The 19,901-nt window shown below is 48.0% G+C and overlaps 1 protein-coding gene across 36 annotated transcripts in view; it reads left to right on the top strand.

Moving 5' to 3' along the window:
* Nucleotides 1-19,901, top strand: part of Svil (supervillin) — a 208,478-nt gene that overhangs the window by 65,727 nt on the left and 122,850 nt on the right. Inside the window, exon 1 of one of the 36 annotated variants that reach the window (XM_042277961.2) lies at nt 6,121-9,104. The exons of the other annotated variants lie outside the window; for them this stretch is intronic. The gene's annotated coding sequence lies outside the window, so the exon portion shown is untranslated. Of the gene's footprint in view, nt 1-6,120; nt 9,105-19,901 lie in introns of those variants that run through there. 36 annotated transcript variants of the gene reach the window in all.

Genomic DNA, 19,901 nt, shown 5'->3' with positions numbered 1-19,901 from the left:
GCAGGGGAATGAGAACTCTAAGAAACCGAAGTGCATGTTTGATGGAACTAAACTTTCTCAACTGCCTTCGGTATCTTCCCAGTCCTGATTTTTCTTCAGCTTGTACTGTTGGGTACCTGTGTTCCCAATGCCCAGTCGAAGCCACAGACACATGCATGGTGGGACAGTACAGGGTCATAGCCTGAGTGTGCAGAGGAGGGTTCGGTGCTGATGAGTACTGTACTGTGGAGGGTCAGGTAGGATTATTGTGCTGTGGAAGGAGCCAGCATCACAGAATGACTATATGTCTAATGTCCCTCATCATAGGATTATTGAGCCATGAAATGTTCATCGCTGTATGATTACTGTATTGTGGAGAGTCCGGTGCTATGGAATGACTGGACCATGGAGGGTCCAGCGCTGTAGAGTGCTGTACCATGGTGGGTACAGCTCTCTAGGATGACTGTGCCGTGGCGAGTTGAGCTCTGTAGAATGACTGAACTGAGGAGAGCCCAACACTACAGGATTACTATTCTATGGAGTGTGCAGTGCCATAGTTACTGTTCTGTAGAGTGCCCCGTGCTGTGGGATTAGCGTACACTAGAGGGTACTTTAGCTTACCCTATCATAGAACACTGAGAATTGCAGGGTTACAGTGTTATGGTGTACCCACTGTTGTAGAATGATTGTACTATGGAGTGTTCAGGACTGTAGAATGGCTGTATAATGGAGGGTCTAGCGTTACAGAATGATTGTATCTTAGCTGTTCCAGGAATGTAGAATGACTCTATCATGGAGTGTCTAGCAATTTAGAATGAATGTGTCATGTGGGATCCACTCAGGAAAATAAATGTACTATGCAGGGTTCAGCTTTGTAGAATGATCATAGAGTTAAGAGTTCAGACCTGTGGAATGACTATGTTGTGGAGACTCCAGCTCTGTAGAATGATAGTACTGTGGAGGGTCCAAATGTATATAATAACAGTATTGCTGAAGGTCCAGCAGGGCAGAATGACTGTCCAGTGGAGGGCCAGCAGTGCAGATTGACTGTCCAGTGGAGGGTCCAGCAGTGCAGATTGACTGTCCAGTGGAGGGCCCAGCACTGCAGAATGACTGTCCAGTGGAGGGTCCAGCAGTGCAGAATGACTGTCCAGTGGAGGGACAGCAGTGCAGAATGACTGTCCAGTGGAGGGTCCAGCACTGCAGAATGACTGCACAGTGGAGGGCCCAGCACAGCAGAATGACTGTCCAGTGGAGGGTCCAGCACTGCAGAATGACTGTCCAGTGGAGGTCCAGCAGTGCAGAATGACTGTCCAGTGGAGGGTCCAGCAGTGCAGAATGACTGTCCAGTGGAGGGACAGCAGTGCAGAATGACTGTCCAGTGGAGGGTCCAGCACTGCAGAATGACTGTCCAGTGGAGGGCCCAGCACAGCAGAATGACTGTCCAGTGGAGGTCCAGCAGTGCAGAATGACTGTCCAGTGGAGGGTCCAGCACTGCAGAATGACTGTCCAGTGGAGGTCCAGCACTGCAGAATGACTGTCCAGTGGAGGGTCCAGCACTGCAGAATGACTGTCCAGTGGAGGGACAGCACTGCAGAATGACTGTCCAGTGGAGGGTCCAGCACTGCAGAATGACTGTCCAGTGGAGGGCCCAGCACAGCAGAATGACTGTCCAGTGGAGGTCCAGCAGTGCAGAATGACTGTCCAGTGGAGGGTCCAGCACTGCAGAATGACTGTCCAGTGGAGGTCCAGCACTGCAGAATGACTGTCCAGTGGAGGGTCCAGCACTGCAGAATGACTGTCCAGTGGAGGCCCCAGCAGTGCAGAATGACTGCACAGTGGAGGGTCCAGCACTGCAGAATGACTGTCCAGTGGAGGCCCCAGCACTGCAGAATGACTGTCCAGTGGAGGTCCAGCAGTGCAGAATGACTGTCCAGTGGAGGCCCCAGCAGTGCAGAATGACTGTCCAGTGGAGGGTCCAGCAGTGCAGAATGACTATCCAGTGGAGGGTCCAGCAGTGCAGAATGACTGTCCAGTGGAGGGTCCAGCACTGCAGAATGACTGTCCAGTGGAGGCCCAGCACTGCAGAATGACTGTCCAGTGGAGGGCCCAGCAGGGCAGAATGACTATCCAGTAGAGGGTCCAGCACTGCAGAATGACTGTCCAGTGGAGGGCCCAGCAGGGCAGAATGACTATCCAGTAGAGGGTCCAGCACTGCAGATTGACTGTCCAGTGGAGGGTCCAGCAGTGAAGAATGACTGTCCAGTGGAGGGCCCAGCACTGCAGAATGACTGTACTGTGAAGGTCCAGTGATGTAAGATGACTGCACTCTATACTATAGAATGACTGTACTGTGAAGGTCCAGTGTGAGATGACTGCACTCTATACTATGGAATGACTGTACTGTGAAGGGTCCAGTGCTCTAGCATAAGTTTAATGTGCAGTGTCCAGTGCCATGGAATGGCTGTACCTTGCAGTGTCCTCCTCTGTAGAATGGCTGTACTGTCAAAGGTCCAGCAATGTAGAATGACTAACAATACTGTGCATGGCTCAGTGCTACAGAATGACTTTACTCTTCAGGATCCAGCCATGTAGGATGATTGTACCATGCAGCATCTAGCTCTGGTAACTGTCATACTGTGTATGTCTATAGGATTTCTGGAAAGTGGAGTGTCTATCACTTTTTGATGATTGTACTTTGGAGTATTCCGTGCTGTAGAATGTATACTGTGGAGGATTCACAACTGTAGGCTTACCTTACTCTGGATGATACTATGATGCAGAATTACTGTACCATTGTATGTTCAATGTTGTCCATTGACTTTCCTGTGCAGGTTCCTTGATGTAAAATTATTTTACATTGAGTGTCCAGTGTTGCTGAGTATCTCTAGCATGCATGATCCTGTGTTATGCATGTTCAGCATTGTTGGATGACTCTACCATACAGAATCTAGTGTTGTAGGATGAGTATCCCATGCAAGGTCCAGAGCTGTAGCGTGACTGTACTATGGGAGGTCCAGCAATGTAGAATGACTGTGCCATGCATGGTCCAATGCTGTAGAATGACTACTGTGGTGGGAACAGTGCTGTGGAATTACTGTACAGAGAGTGTCAAGTGCTGTGGAATTATTGTACCATTGAGGGTCCAGCTCTATGGACTTACCATACTGTTGCTTCCCCTCTTTATAGGTTTATTGGGCTCTTGAATTGCCATGATACACCCACCACTTGTTTCTGGACAGGGTAAGGCTGGTACCCTCCCAGGCTACAGCATATGCCCTGTGCTCCCAGCTGGGTGGTACATATCTCCGAGAGCACATTCTTCAAAGGGCACCTCACTCCCCCTGTATCTACTGTGTATAATGTTCCTGGTATCCTTGCCCATGGCACAAGTGCTTCCCTTTTTCTGGCAGTCCTTGGGAAGAACATAGGTCCAGCATGCTCTTCACTCATGTTGGTATCTAGGCCCAGCAAAGGAAATCACCATGGTGCTGTGCCTGGTGATGTCGCTACCTATGTGGCAAGGAGAAGGCCTGGCAAATACTTGCTAGTTCAGGAAATCCTCACTCATTTGGGTATGTCCGTCAACTCTGCCTCACTTGAGAAGAGCCTCTGGGCTTCTGCTCTGCCATGTCTGCTACTTCAGAGGGACAGAAAGTCCCTATTTTTAGGTGTCTTAACAGCCCAACTGAAGCATGTCACACTTTGTGCATCTCTGGTTACTGGTCAGACTCTTACCCTGGTGTCCAGGAATGCAGTGTTGGTCCAGCCGAAAGTGAGGCTGTGTCCCTGGAGTCTGGGCCAGGCTCACCCCTGGCAAATTCCCGTTTCATTCTGATCAGGAGGCCAGCACTGTCTGGGCCGAGCCTTGTATCACAGTCATGGCTCTGGAGCTGCCACTTGGGAGAATCAGCTGCGTCATTTGTTCAACCCACTGACTTACAAATGACCCTGGAGCTCAAGAGATCTTTTTCTGAGGCCAGTTAAGTTTGCCAGAAGCTCTCAGAAAGAGAGCACAGACAGACAGACTCCACAGATTGACTGAATGACCGGGAGATCAAGAGATTGACTGGAAACCACCACGACTGAAGACGTTTGTCTTTTAAATAAAGCTACTTACAAGCAAAATGACTATGGTATAGATGGCCACAGTGTCAGACCCACACTGATGCTTGGGTGTAGATGTTAGGAGACCCTACATATCCCTATAAGAACCCTAAGCGCTCTGAAAAAACGTGAATGAATCCAAGTTGTGTCCTACCGCAGCAGGAATCAGGACAGTTTGTGGGTTCTGGCTGTGCAGCCGTTCTTCCCCTGGAAATGAGCAGATTTAAAAAGACTTCCAGTAATTGCTCAAGTTCATTGTCATTAGAAAGCAGGATCTTCAGAAGGCAGGAGGCTTAGAGTGCTGTGGCCTTGTTTTCCCTGTCCTGGTCAAGCTCTGATGTCACCGTTATTTTAGAACAAGAAGGGACATAATGAGGCCAAGGCTGTTACCCAGACACATCTGGACAGCTCTATCCAGTTCATTTTCTGCATGATGCATTGATCGGTGATCCCGAGAAAAAGCAGAGTATCTTGTGGCTGCATTCAAACATCTGGGGTCTTGGAAATGCGCTATGTACGGAACCCAGAAAGAAGCTGAGTGAGGCAGCATGCATATAAAACCCCAGCACTGGAAAAGGGGAGCCAAGAGCATCCCTGGAGCTCACTAGCCAGTCAGCTGTGCCTAGTCAGCAGTCCTGGGTCTCAAGCAGAGACTGTCTTAAAAAACAAGCTGGATGACACCTCACGAGGGATGACACCCAAGGTGGACTGCTGGCTGCCACGTGCATGTGCACACACAAACACATACCCATATATATATATATAAAACAAAAGAAAACAAGGAAAAGGATCAGGGAGGAGGAGAGGGAGGGAGGGGGCAGTAAATGAGGGAGGGGAAGAAGAATAAATGAATGAATCTATCCACAAACAAAATGACTATGGTATAGATGGCCACAGTGTCAGACCCACACTGATGCTTGGGTGTAGATGTTAGGAGACCCTGCATATCCCTATCAGAACCCTAAGCGCTCTGAAAAAATGTGGATGAATCCAAGTCGTGTCCTGCCGCAGCAGGAATCAGGACAGTTTGTGGGTTCTGGCTGTGCAGCCGTTCTTCCCCTGGAAATGAGCAGATTTAAAAATGTGCTTTTCATGCTGATGTTAGGACTCCGTTTCTCCAACATTTATTACCTGGGTGAAGTGGTTGACTCACGTTCTCCAGGGACGAAGAGATCATGGGTTCCCTGCCCTTTCAGAACCAGGGAAGAGTTAGGTGGAATTTTAAGGATGGTGAGGGCTTTCCTAAGTGAGGATGAGGAAAAGGCTTTCAGGAGACAGGAGCACCTTCCTCCAGCAGTATGACCCTGTGTGGCTTATGTACAGATGACTCGGTGGGGGCGGTAGTCACGTGGCATGCCACTGAAGAGGTGTTAGGGTTCCCACAATGTAGTCAGTAGACAACCATTCTTACTTTTGGTTTCTGCCAGCAGTACTGTGCTGGATGATGCGTGGAGAAATTCCCCAAAGCGCTCAAAGGGCAAACCAGTTCTTGGTCTGTAATGAGATCACCTCTAGGTTCAATGCAGCTTCTCAAGTATTTATAAAAGACTATTATCAAATCTCTTCTTCAGACAGTTTAGTGTAAAGCTTGCCTAGCGACGTGAGGAGTAACTGTTACCCACCTGTCCAGTAGAGGCAGCTTCTGACAGGTCAATAACTAAAAACCAAAGCTGGGAGGGAGGGATGCCAAGGCAGGGAAGCTGATGAAGGCTGGTCTGGAAGCAGCAGGCTGGATGGTTGGAGAGGTGCCTATGAGGAAGAGAAGAGCTGGGGGGGGGGGGCGTCCTGTCACAGTCTGCCTTGACCCTGAGAGGAAATACACAAGAAGGCTGATGCTCACATGGCAAGGCTCGGTGTTTCCAGAGACTCTGCAGTTGGGGGTGGACCCGGCTCCCAGTTTGGGGAACCCAGATGCAAGGGTGAAGGGTGGTTGGTTGGGAAACAGCAGTAATTTCCACAGTCAGAGCAGATGTGTGTGACGTCTTGTCTGGTGTTTCCCCTTACTTGGACACATCCTGGGAGGCTTTGGACATAGCTCAGGGGGTAAAGGGCTTGCTGCACAGGGGTGAAGACCTGAGTTCACGCCTCAGCACTTCTGTGAAAAGCAAGCCACGTGTACCTGTAACCCCAGGACTGGGGGTGGAGACAGGAGCATTACTAGAGTTTGTTGGATGCCAGTCTAGACAAACAAACAAACAAACAAACAACAACAAAACAGTAAAATTTAGGTTCAGTGAGAGACCCTGCCTCAAGGGAATAAGGTGGAGAGTGATAGGAGAAGACACCCAAAGTCCTTCTCTGACCTCTGTGTGTGCTCATGGGTGCACACAAGCAGCACGCACACACATATACACGCAAAAATATGTACATGCACATAGAATAAATAAAAGATAAAACACAAAGACATCATGACTCCTAGCCCAGTGTCCCCCAATGCGAATGTCCTCTAAAGGGATTGTATCTCCTTACCCAGTGTCCCAGTGGGAACAGCTTGCAAACTATGGAGCAGGATTCCAAACCAGGACACTGCCGTTGGCATAGTCAGTAGATGAATGGAGAGTCCTGTGATGAGGACCCCCCCTGTTTCCCTCCGTAGCCTGCTTACTGCACCCTTAACCACTGCTCATCACTGCCTGCTCTCTGGTTCCCAGCACGTGGGAGACAGAGGCAGGAGGATCTCTGAGTTTGACACCTGCCTGGTCTACAGAGTGAGTTCCAGGACATCCGGAACTACACAGAGAAACCCTGTCCTGAGAAATCAAAGGACAAACAAAACCCAGCCAGGGTTGGAAGTGAGGAAGAACACTTGCTCTGCAGGCGAGAGGACCTCAGTTTGAATCCTCAGCATGTAAAAACTTGGTGTTTCTCTAACCCCAGTGTTGAGGGAATGGAGACAGGCAGATCCTGGGACCTAGCTGGGCAGGCAGCCGACCTGAAACAGTATAAGCTTCAGGTTTAGTGAGAATCTGACTGTCTCGTGAGATAAAGTAGGAAGCCGTAAAGAAGGCATCCAGTGTCCTCCACTGGCCTCGAACGTGTGCAAATGGGCACACATACCTGGTGCACACTCAGGCATATGCCACACGCACACCACCAACAAGCACTTACACAAGATAAAATAAACCTAAAGATGAGGGAAACGCTGAATTTGTAAGAGAGACAATAAGATAGGGATTGCAGCTCAAATTAGATGCTGACATTGCTCTGAGAAATTTAGTTTGGTTGCCATTCAGAAGTCGATTAAAAATTGGCTTGACAAACTATTCTAACCCTTGAACAAAATAGTCTGAAACTAGTGTCTCTCCAGGGTACCTGCCGTCTGTTTTTTAAATCAGCGCATAAAAACTCTCTATATTTGTAAGGCTATGGTGTTTTGATTGGTGGGTGGAGTGACGAAGGTTAGCTTCTCCGTCACCACAGACGTTCTTCTTTTTTCGTGGCTGCAGTATTCTTTCAGTGTTTTGAACTGTCCAGCACAGCACTGTCATCTTTCCGCCTGGCCAGGGGTTATTTTTTTCTTTTTTAGAAGTAGATATTGTCCTGCAGAGTTAATTAGGGACAGGAATTCTGACCCTCATTGTCAGCCCTCCCTACTCCTGGATGATGCAGCTGGTGGTCTGGGAATGTGACACTCAGAGGCATGCCAGCCGGAGGCCCCACACAGCACACAGCTTTGCTCTCTGCCCTGGACTTAATGAGCTGCGCGATTCACATGGAAGCTGTTGCAGACCATTAAGACTGGCCTTTCCCTTGTAGCAGCAGGGATGCTTGCCCTCGTGAGTACTTTTGTAAGTGGAGTTGTGATATTTAGTGTCGGTGTTTAAAAAAAATGCACGTGGCCATTGAAGAAGTGCTTGCAACTGGTTTTTGGTTTTTGTTTTTCCTTTGTTTGTAGTGGTTAAAAGTCTGTCTGGTTTTGAAGGGAAACCAAATCGCTATAGCCCACTCTTGTTGACTGGGAGGATAAACTCGAGTTGTAAGAAAAACATTCATGTTGCTTTACAGAAGGTCCTTCTGACAATGCTGTATTCTGCCGATGGGCTGGACTGAGCAGTGTGGAGAGGACCACACAGTTGCCAGTTTGTGAAGATCTCTGCTGCTTGTGTGTGTTGTAACACTTGTGTACCAGTCCGTGGGTCTGTTTCTTTGTGTGGTGTTCAGGAACCAAGTTTTAACGATGGCACTTCGTTATTTCTTTCAGTCTAAATCCTAGCATTGGGGGCGTGTTTACTTGTATAATTCTGTATGGTCACCTGTTCAGAAGCCTGCTGTTAACCTTTTTAATTTCTCTATAAAACAAGCTAAGAGAATGCAGCCAATTGAGCTGCATTCGAAGTGGCTGCTGGCCAGGCCTGTTGGAGCAGCTGATGGGCTCTCTGAGTGTCAAGAGCTATTTCGGGCCCATGAGCTGCTATCAGGCTTCTCCAGTTCAGGCCATAAAAGGCTGGTCCCATGTGGAGTTGCCACACTGCCTCCGACTGTGTCCTCCACTGAAGCGTCCTCAGGTTTCATGTGGATTTACCCAGTAATGGATGACTCCGCCAAGACCAGACTGGGCAAGCGCAGCCTCGAAGACACCAGGGCCTTGGGGACTTCAAAGAGAAGACTCTTTTTATTAATATTTTGGTGTTCTTTCTTCAGAGAGACTCTTGGGATGTAGCCCTCACCTATGTCCCGACTCTGGCATCTCGACGCCCTCTGGAAAGCACCGTTCTAAATATACCCCCTGTGAATCACCCCACTGATAGAGCCGGTTGCCTTGTTTGTGGACCGCCGAGCTTCCTCAGGGCCCCTGGTCTAACTTGGAAGATTTTTGCTTTTTGTTTAGACTTTAGAGGTAATTTCCATTGAAGAGACTCTACGCAAGAATACCCAAAGCTGAATTAGGGGATAGAGCTGTTTTGGTGTTGTTTTTTGTTTTGTTTTGTTTTGTTTTTTCCCTATTAAAACAAAAAGGAATTTCAGTGTGATCCCGGCCCCTTTCACTCAGAGGAACAAGGATTACAGAGAAAGTAGAAGTAAGTGAAAAATCTTTTCTATGTGTCTAAATGCAGCTGTGTTTCTGGAAGAGCCGCGCTGGGAGATGCTTCCTGGGGAGCTGTTGATTTGAAGCCTCTCAGTTTCCGGCCGGTACATGCTAGTTACTGCAATTACCCCTGTGTCTGCCCTGAGGCGCAGTGTAAGCATTTGGAAAGATTGGATTTTCTTAAAAACAAAAGGGCCTGCTTTATAACACAGAGAGGTTTATAGCCGACAATTTGCTTAATGTAACTTAGTAAGTGCATCCTGTCTACAACTTAGCATTTAATTTTGGAATTATGGGATTTTCTCAGTACAGAGCATTGCTTTATTTCATATCTATCTAGCTATCAATCTGTCTATCTATCAGTCTATCAATCTATCTATCTATCTATCTATCTATCTATCTATCTACCTACCTACCTACCTACCTACCTACCTACCAACCCACCTATCCACCTATCACCTAGCTGGCTAGTCTGTCATTCATCGTGGTTCTGAGTATCAAACCCCAGGGCCTCAGGCATGCTTAAGCATGTGTTCTACCACGGGGCTAGCCTCCCAGTCTTCACCCATGTTATTAAGTCACGTGAACCTGCAAATTGCCTGTGAACCTTGTGCCCACTTTTTACTTTCAGGACTCATGCCATGGATGTTCAGATTCTTTAAGTTTGACATCTAGAACAGCTTTGGTCCAGAATCTTAAAAACGCTCACCCGAGTGTCTACATTTTGAATGGTAGTTCATATTTAAGTTCTCCAGTGAGGGGTGTTCTCCTGCCTTTTTGATCTCTGGGGATAGAGCTCTGCACTGTGTGCTTTATTTTGCTGATTTGGGACTGACAAGGTAGTGGCAAGGTGAAGAACATAGCAGGAGGATTTGACATGTGCCACGAAAGGGGGAAAAAGATTATTTAGTATTGTATCACCTGAACAAGTCTGCATAATAATTCTTTTTGTTAGGTAGTAAATAGAAAATTTATAGTAGAAAATTTATAGTGAGACGTATCACTGGGAAATCTACTGTGCTTCTGCACTGGAAGCTGTGCCCCTGGTAAAAATAGATTTCTACTACATGTACCCACTGCTGCTGTGTGAGGGGCTCAGTTGGAAAGGGTGGGCTCTCAATTTGCATGCCGTATGTAGATGCATATAGTGTTACTGTGACTAAGAGTGGCGTCCCTGGCTGAGAAGAACTGTAGTCTGAATTGTGCACACGTGCGCACACGCACACACATGCACACACGCACGGACGCATGCACCCCAGTATGGTGGCAGAGGTGGTGTGGGGGTGGGGCTGCCTCTTCTCACTGAGCCAGGAGAGCCCTCACACAAGCCTAGCAGTTGACTGTCCTGCTAGAAAATAGGGCCCATGTCACCCTCTGAAGGTGAGTGGCTGTGGCATGGATGCCGAAGAGAGATGGCTTGTTACCGACATGCTTCCTTCTGCTGGGACAGGATGGTGCTTCTTAGCTAAGCCCCAGAGAGAAGCTTTTTAGAGATGGGTTAACCGATGCCCAGAGCATAATCTTTACAGTTTGGTAAAGTTCTGGCCCTCTGTGGACATCCCCCTGTCTTCTGACAGACCCTTGTTTCCCTTTGCCTGTACTTCTGAGACATCTGGAAGACTTTGGGTTCTAGGACCTGATGCACACCTTTGAGCACATCTGGGGACATTTAATGCTCTACTACAGAGGACTTAAAACAAGCACAGGCAAGAGCCTTCAGATTTTGCAAGGATGCCCCAGGAGCTGCAGCAGGCGGAGTCACGGGCCATGGGCAGTTAGCCAGTGCAAACCGCCTCGATTGTTGGAACCTGGCTTGATGAACAGGAAGCCATGTCCCCAGGGTCTGGCTGTCTGGACCCTCTAGGATGATCCCTATAATTGTGTTAAAGCTCAAGCGGGGGAGTGTCTTGCCAGGATGAGGAATAGCTCCCAATCTAGACTTTCCTGGAATTTCTGGGCATCTTTGCTTGACGCTGAATAGGAAACATGCTGCCCTTGACTCTTTACTCCTAACTACTCTTGATATAGGTTCCCCGGGCCTCTGTGACCTGCCACCTCTTTGCCAGCCTTGTCTCCAGTCTGTGCTACTGTTTTGCCCTTAGTGGGTCCCTTTGCTCTCAGCCCCTCCTGTGTCCAGTCTAATATCAGAATGTTCTTTGTAAACAAACTCCAACCACGTCATTCCTTACAAGTGTATTCTTTGTGTTCCTCCATGCCCTATACTACTACCTGCACCCCTGAGCCTCACTCTCAAGATACCTCCTACCACCAGGCTTTTGCTGGCATCCTCTTCAAATGCTCTGTGTCCCCACCTGCCTGCCTGGGAGATGATATCACATGACATGGGCCACAGTGTCCTCTTACTGGCTGTCTGGCTCCAGGGCCTTGATCAAGCCCGTACTGTGGGGCTTCTGGTGCTATACACATCCTGGTGTCCTCCCTCAACAGTGGAGGTGGGATGCCCAACAGGCGTTGAGTCTCAATATCTTTCATTTCATCTTACCCAGTGGCTACTCCACAAATAGTGGATTGGCTTGAGTTGTAGCCTTGTATGGCTTTGTCAAATTGTAACTTAGCTGTGATCTGTTAGAAGCTCGGGCCTTCCTTCTGGAGTATCCATTGTGGAGGCTGGTGCTCTCTGTTATGTGGATGTCTTTGTTTCTCAAATCAAAACATGCATGCAGAAAGATACCTTCCTGTTACAAGTCTGATTCTGATGGGGTTTCTGGGTGCATGCTTTTGCCAATACAGGAAATTGAGGTGCATTTGGCAAAGACACCCTCTTCAGTATGGGATCCTTGCCTGGGATTAAAAAAAAAAATCACCTGGGTACTTTTCCCAAGGGCTAGGCATTGTCTCAAGTAGCATGTCTTGGGAGAGACTTGAACTATTGACCTCAGGGACAGCAGCGCTTTGATGTGGTTCTGAAAGGTCTCTGCCCCTCAGAGACACTCCCTTTAGTGGGTGGTTTTAAAGGAAGCATGTGTTTCGCTCATAGCTTGCTTACCCTCTTCTGAAAGTTGATCCACTAATCCCAAACAGGTTTTTAACCCAGACCTAGCTGGGTTTTGTGTAAACTCAGTGAAGGGCATAGTTCTGCTCTTTGCCACGGGATCAGTCTTCATCACTGGCGTAGGTTTGCCCATCTCTCCAGTTTCCTGGGTATTTCATCTGTACAGAGCTCTGGGTTCAATGCTGTGAGATGAAGAGGCTCTAACGTGTGCCTGTCCTTGGTGACTGCATTCTCAGAAAAGGCTCAGAGAGGAAAATGATGAAGTCCCTGTGCCCGTCATGCCGGAAGTAGCATACAATCAAAACAAATGCACACAGGCATGTGTCATCCAGTGTTGCTGTGTGAACACTGAACACTGACTGCATAAGGGCCCTTTCCCTCCATGTCATAGCATCCAGAGTTCCAGAGGCCCGTTCTACCAAAGAAAGACCTGAGGCTCAGACAGCCTTGCCAAGGGACATAAGCCATAGAATTGGGGACTGGGGAGCTGGATTTGAACCCAGACCTTTGTGATATCACCTCATATCTCCTATCCCCTGAATACCTGTGTAGCTCAAACTGTAATAGTAATTGCCAGCTGTCTTAGTCCACATTCTGGGACTGGGTAGTTTATAATGAAAATGAATATTTCTTACAGTCCAAGTCAAAGGCTTCATCTGGTAAGGAGTGTCACTGTTGGCACCTCTGGAGAGACCCAAGGCATCATGGAGACTCATGTGGTGAAAGAGCTAGTGTGCCATAGAGTACGTTCTCCTATGACAGAGCAGCTCTTGATTATACCATTAACACAACCACGCACGGGGACCTGTGTGGCCCAGTTGCCACCCAATGGTCCCACCTCCGATTATCATTGAAATGTGTTTTGGGGATCCTGTTTCCAGCATATGAAGCTTGAGGGATAGATTCAGTGTATGCAAGGCCCTGGAATAAAGCACTACTACCACAAAAGAAGAAAGAAAGGAGTGGGGGGGGGACTGAAAAAGGAGAGAGAGAGGGAGGGATGGGAGGAGGAAGGGAGGGAGGGAAGGAAGTAGGGAGAGAGAGAGGGAGGGAAGGAAAGAAGGAGGGAGGGAAGGAGAAAAGGGAGAGGGAGGGAGGGAGGGAGAGAGGGAGGGAGGGAGGGAGGGAGGGAGGGAGGGAGGGAGGGAGGGAGGGAGAGAGGGAAGGAGGGCCAGCCTGTATCACAGGCCACTTTGCCCTCCAGCCTGCAATCCAGAGGACTTTCCTGTGGCCACTGAAAGGAAAACCTTCTGCTGGGCTGACCTGGTGATGTGGGAGAGGGCTTCCCAGAGGTTCACTTCCTGTTTCATCCACCCCACCCCCATCTTTAACACTGTCCTCTCTCTCTTTACCTTCATGCTTATTCCACATTTCTCTGACTTTGAACTTGTCTCCTTCCTGGCCCCATCTCTTTGTGTGGAAAATGCACTCAGGTTTCTTCCAGACTAAATAAAGCTCCCTTGACCTCCGGCCCACACTCTCTTCCCCGCCAGTCACCCTCAGTGCCCACTCGAGGCCTTCTGCCTCTTCTTGCCCAACCTTGTGAGGCTTCCAAGTGTCCCGACCTCTCCAGTCGGCTACTCTGTAGGGAGCCTGTCTTAGGCCAGGGCAGTGGAGGAAACCCCTTTCCCAGGATCCTGTACTTCTGAGCCCTGCTGTGGGCCTGACTTAGCATTCTTATTCTGTTGTTTCCGCTTTTTTCATGTTAAACTCACACCATGTTAAGTGTGTCTGCGAGCTATTCCCATACTCGCATACAGAGTAGTCACCCCTTTCCTCTGCTTCTCAGTCTCTAGTATTCACAATTCAGTTGTTTTTTTTTTTTCTGTTTCTCCACTTGTCTGGCTGTCCTTTCCTAAGGTCCACTTAAGATACAATGCACATTTTGCTTATAACATAGTCCACTCCAGGATCTGTCCATGTTAGATGAGATGCGTTCATTTGTGACTTTTAGCTTTTCACTTTGTGATTAAACAGTATATTCTAATTAGCTGTATAAACATATGGAGTCTATATATCCAATATTGGTAGAATTATGCATAAAACATGAAGAGTCAGTTTTTGAGTGATCATCAGACAGCTTTTATACATATTGCACTGTGTGTGTATGTGTGCATGTGTGTGTGCACGTGTATGTGCGTGTGCGTGTGTGTGTGTAGGGGCACATTTGTGCATGTGTGTGTGCACATATGTGTACGTGCACGTGTATGTGCGTGTGTGTGTGTGTGTGTGTGTGTAGGGGCACATTTGTGCATGTGTGTGTGCACATGTGTGTACGTGCACGTGTATGTGCGTGTGTGTGTGTGTGTGTGTGTGTGTGTGTAGGGGCACATTTGTGCATGTGTGTGTGCACATGTGTGTACGTGCACGTGTATGTGTGTGTGTGTGTGTGTGTGTGTGTGTGTAGGGGCACATTTGTGCATGTGTGTGCACATGTGTGTGTGTGTAGCTCTACCACAGGCCAACTTGGAGTGCCCTTCTCCATTGCTCTCCACTACAGAGGCACAGTAACTCACTGACCCTGGAGTTCATCCCCCAGACTCACAGGCCAGTGAACTCCAGGGATCCTTCCGTGCCCACCTCCCCAATGCAGGGGTTACTGGCCTCTACATCTGACTCAGGTCTTCACGTTGTACAGCAAGTGAGTTACTGACTGCAGCTCCTCCAGCCTCACACCGGCGATTTTCAGTGTTTTGGTTGTTCAGAGGCTTCTTAATTCTTGATGGGATTTTACTCTTGCTCTGATTGCTCAGTGTTGTCTGGTCACTTGCGTTCAGCCACATAGTCACTGAACAGAAAACCTATGTATGTCCTCAGAGACATTAAGGCTTCAGTGACTTGGCTGTTTTAAGTGAACGTGGCATTCTGAAACACTCGTAAGGAAGTTTACAAAAATACAAAGCGTTCACGTGTTTTATTTGTACCTGTGTTACACATTCCGCAAAGGCAAAACACTCCCACGCAAAGTGAGGAAGGAATGCAGTGGCCTTTCATCGTCAAATATGCTGCATCACCTTTGAGGAGTTCTGGTCTTTTCTTGTAGACACATCTTAGGATTTTGGTGCTGTTGAGTGTGAGCAAGTCTTGTTTTACTAGGGGTCAGGTGATGGTCTTGAAGTTCCCCTGTGCTCATCCGTGTTGTGTCTGGCTTAGACCATTCGTGGTTGCTGTTGCCAAACATAAAAATGACGCTTTGATTGTTTGCAGGTATTGTTTCCGATTTTTTTTTTCAATCAGTTAATTGTATAGATTTGAATCAGGCCAGACAGAAAAAAAGGGCTTGGTGGAGGAGGGGGTAGCTCAGTGGTAGAACACTTGCCTGCATGAGCGAGGCCCTGGATTTCATCCCAGCGTTACAAAAAACAAAGAAATAAAAATGAGAAACAAAATTCAAAATTCAGAAGTCTTCGTTGTTCTGTTGAGTAGTTATTCTCCTAATTGTGCTTGTAGTCTTCGTTTCTGCCAGACATTCATTCTAGCCAAAGACACACAGCCATTTGGCTTTATGATCTCATACATGTTTTATTTAAAGTGCTGAATATTTGAAAATTCTTTGATGAGATTAGAAATGTGGTGCTGGAGATGAGGATCGCTAAAACGCTGTGAGACCTACAGAAGAGGTTCCCAAAAGAGATGAGCCTCAGTGTGTTCATTTGGGAGTTTTTGTTGTTTTGTTTTTATCATTTCTAAGCAGGCTCTCCATGGCAAAGCTGAAGTATTTGGGTTCATATCACTGCTTCCCCAGAGGCTTTCTGGAGCTTTCTGGCAGCTGATTCATCTTAAATCAGCAAAAAGGACCTTGCTGGGGAGAAGGTGGGTTGGGGAACAAGTGTTGTGGAGCCAAGGACAGCTCGTTTGGGGCTCCTTCACCACTCCCAAGAAGTGAGTTCGGGGCCTGCTCCCAGCAGAGAAAGTCAATTCTGTCTGAAATTTGAGATGTTTGACCTCCAGGACCGCCATGGCTGGAGTAGAGGGAGCCATGTGACCTGTGTAGGCTTTGTCCTTTGGGCCTCAGTGGCATCTTTCTGGTCAATGAAGGTCACACGAGAAGACGTCTAAGGTCCCTTCTACATGTTTGTATGCTGTAATATAGAACTTTCAGAGACTGGAAATATTTGGGCTCTCCTGGGAAGGAAAGCCAATGGAGTGGATCAAGAAAGGATGCAGGAGGAAGTGAGATATGGCTGGAGGGAGGCTTTTGCTAGGTCTTCCTGTCCTGAGCTGTGTCTGCTTCCAAGTACCCCCGTTCCTTGTCTGTTGTGGTCACCCTGTTTCCAGGCCTTTATATTGGGAACTCTCCCCCCTTTTTTTCAGACCGAGCTCTTACCACTTCTTTTGTGTACATTGAAATACTCAAAGTTTCTTTATTCTAATCCGAATTAACTCTCTCCCGTCTTTAGGACTTGTGTTATCTGCCGGGCAGTGATGGCACACGCCTTTAATCCCAGCACTCAGGAGGCAGAGGCAGGCGGATCTGTGTGAGTTCGAGGCCAGCCGGGGCTACAGAGTTAGTTCCAGGAAAGGCGCAAAGCTACACAGAGAAACCCTGTCTCAAAAAATTAAAAAAAAAAAAAAAAAAAAAAAGGACTTGTGTTATCTGTGAAAAACTTCTGTGGCCATAGCTAACCCAGCAGAGACAGCAGGGTTGGGCAGAACTATTCTCAGCATGGATGGCAGCTCTCTCCGCAGCCTCTGACCTTCAGGCTTAGGGCCACTCTCCACCAACCCCTACTCTCCCAGTACTTCAGAGTGTGAGGACTGGTCCATATGTTGTGAAAGAACAGCAGGACACAGCTGGCTGTTTCCTAGAGTGTGTGGTCTCACACCTGCTGGCCTTCTTCACCTTGGACCATGCAGGTGTTAGGTCTGCTGCAGCGTAGAGCTGACTCACCTTGGAGCTGCAGCTTGCACTTCTGACTTGCATCTCCCATGTCCCCTACCTGCCAGTCACACACTCCTCTGCTCTAGTTCTGTGACTTCTGTACCAAAGCATCGCATCACACACCTCCACTGCACGTCCCTGAGTTTGCGTTGTCGGTCTTCTGTAATTCAGTTTCTTTATAACTTACGCTGACTGTGCTCATTACTTTTATAAAACTCACTTTGTGTAGGCAAGAGCAGGTCCGACGCCCCTCCCTGACTTACTGTAATCTGTGTTCTCTTGGCTGTCATAAAAGTTTTCTGTCCATAAATCCTGATTCACTCCTGAGCAAAGGTTGATGCGGTCTCATCCAACCAGGGTGTGACAGACATAAGGCATTGGATCTACATCTCTCTGACTTTATCCCAGTGCTTTATTAAATGTCCCCCAAATTAAAAGTGAAAATAGCCCTGCCTGAAGATGTTGTTATTTCTTGTTGCAATCCTGGGGGTTGCATTAAGCTCCTTGTGCAGGAGAGACCGGTGTTCTACCACAAAGCTCCATCCACAGCTCCTTCCTTTGCTTTTTTATTTTAAATTGCCCAGGCTTGGGCTGGAGGGATGGTTCAGAGGGAAAGGTACTTGTCACCAAGCCCGATGACTGGGGTTCGGACCCTCAGACCTATAGGGTGGAAGATGAGCACTGACTTCCCAAAGTCGTCCTCAGATCTCCACACGTGTGCGATGGCGTTCCACTCCACCCCTACCCACAGAATAAATAAATGTAATGACTTTTTTCAGTTGCCAAAGCTGATCTTGACTTACTTTAGAGCTCTGGCAAGCCTTGAACTTGTGATCCTCCTGCCCCAGATTTCTCAAGAAACTGGGATTACAGGTAGGCTTGCAGGCCATGCTTGCCTGAGGGTTTTTGAAGTGATTTAAGGAGTTCACTCACATGGGATAAACTACTGTGTGTCAGCGACAGAGTCAGCAAGTGTAGTTTATGGCTGAAACTTTGTATCTGTGGGCTTTCTTCACATTTTTCCTTTGACGGTAATTCTGGTAACCTCTGTCTTGGGTTTTACACACACGTGTACACCCCTCCCTGTCTCCCTATGTTGTGCTAGGATTCTTTTTAATTTTGCACATGCTGAAAGAGCCTGCTTGGCTGATGGCTCATGGGGTTATAAACATTTCATCGTTTGTCCTTCACCAGATAATTATTTCATTAAAAGTAAATTATAATTTATTTAGGCACTCAGATGAAAGTGCTAATGGGCTAGTGAATGGATGTTCTCAGCTCTGAGAACAAATTTCCTTGGTATTTTAATGAGTGCTTTCTGAACCCATTTCCATGCATGCAACGTCTCACTGGCTGGCAGGAGAACTCCTCCTCGCAGGTGATGTCTGTGATACATGAGATCAACTTTTTAAAGAAAGGAAGAGACTGGTGGATCCCCTGGGGCAGGATAACTGTGTCTCAGATATGACCACTGTAAGTGGTTGGTTTCCTTGAGTAGATGTTTTAAGACACAGCCCATGAACAGACTGTGGAAACTTAAAATGCCCCATAGACTGTCCAAAGCCTTTCTTTTTCCAATCGCTTGTGTAACAAGTATCAGAGGGAGGGGGAACGCCTTGTTTGTGTCACTCTTCCTGAAGGGACTGTGACTCGGAGCAGCTGAAGTCACACTTCTCTGTTTATCTACCCAGAAGCCAGGCCCTCCCACCAGCACCTCGCAGCTCTTTCCAGGGCACACCTAACAACCTCATCAAGGTTAGGATGCCACGGGTCTGGTTCAGCCTTGGCCAGTACAGCTAATCTATGTGGATGGTACTGACTAATTGACGCTGGTCTGTCGTGTGTGTGTGTGTGTGTGTGTGTGTGTGTGTGTGTGTGTGTCTCCTGGCCCCAGGTGGCTGTCTGGTACCAGCACATGTGGCCATTGTGGCCAGGTGGAATCCTAGCCATTGGGAGGGGTGAGGGAATCATGGATTCAAGGCCAGCCTTGGCTACAGGGGCTGTTAATGGAGTAAGAGCAAGTTGCACTGTGCATTAACTGTCTGCCTAAACAAACGAAAGAGCCTCCGTGTACCATTTGTGGACCCCGAGTAGTTGATGATGCTGGGTTTATAGAGGAAATATCTAAAATAGTGTGCTTTTGAAAGAAATCGAAGCTTATTACATCAGAGGAACAGTTGGGGGGTTCCCCGTCATTCCCACCGGTCCACACATGCACATTCTCAAACTTGGGCAACTGAATACAGTTTGGTAGGTCCTTTGAGGCCCTGACCACATTAAATGTTCATTTCCACATTCTGAATTATGCATGCAAAGGTCTGCTCTTTAGTCTCATCTGCACTGATGACATTTGAGTTGAAGCCTTCAAGCCAGCCTCGCAGGGCAGAGCTCCTTATTGAGCAGCGTGGCTGGAGCACTTGGACTTCAAGGACTCGGGGATGAGGGTCTCTAAGTGGTCCACGGCATGTGCTTTTGTCTAATGTCTTGTTTGGGCTGAAGGTTGTGGGGAAATCTGGCGGAAGTGATCTTCAGTGTGTATTTGCCTCTAACTTTTCAAAGCCTTTGGTAGCTGTGAGCTGAGGGTGTCCAGGGGAAGCCAGGCTGTCATAGGAATGAATGGCTGAGATGCTCTCCTGTGTCGGTGGCAGCCTGAGGCAACCCTGCCAAGTATTCATCTCTTAGTCACTCAGTTCAGCTGTTTGGGAATACTGCCTTGAAAAGTCTCAGATTCAAGTTCAAGGGGACTCGGAGATGGGTTTGGGGGGAAAGACATTCACTAGGAGAGTGAATAATGCCATGCACAGACAGCTAAACGGCAATCTGATGGATGCTCTGAAGAGAGTTCAGGCCCCAGCACCAGAGACAGGCATCATGGTGGGATTTCTGAAGAGAAG

This window comes from Peromyscus maniculatus, chromosome 5, assembly GCF_049852395.1.
Source record: "Peromyscus maniculatus bairdii isolate BWxNUB_F1_BW_parent chromosome 5, HU_Pman_BW_mat_3.1, whole genome shotgun sequence".
In the NCBI taxonomy this organism is placed as follows: Eukaryota; Metazoa; Chordata; class Mammalia; order Rodentia; family Cricetidae; genus Peromyscus; species Peromyscus maniculatus.
Note: the sequence above shows the minus strand (reverse complement) of the source record. Positions and strands in the feature narration are given on the sequence as shown.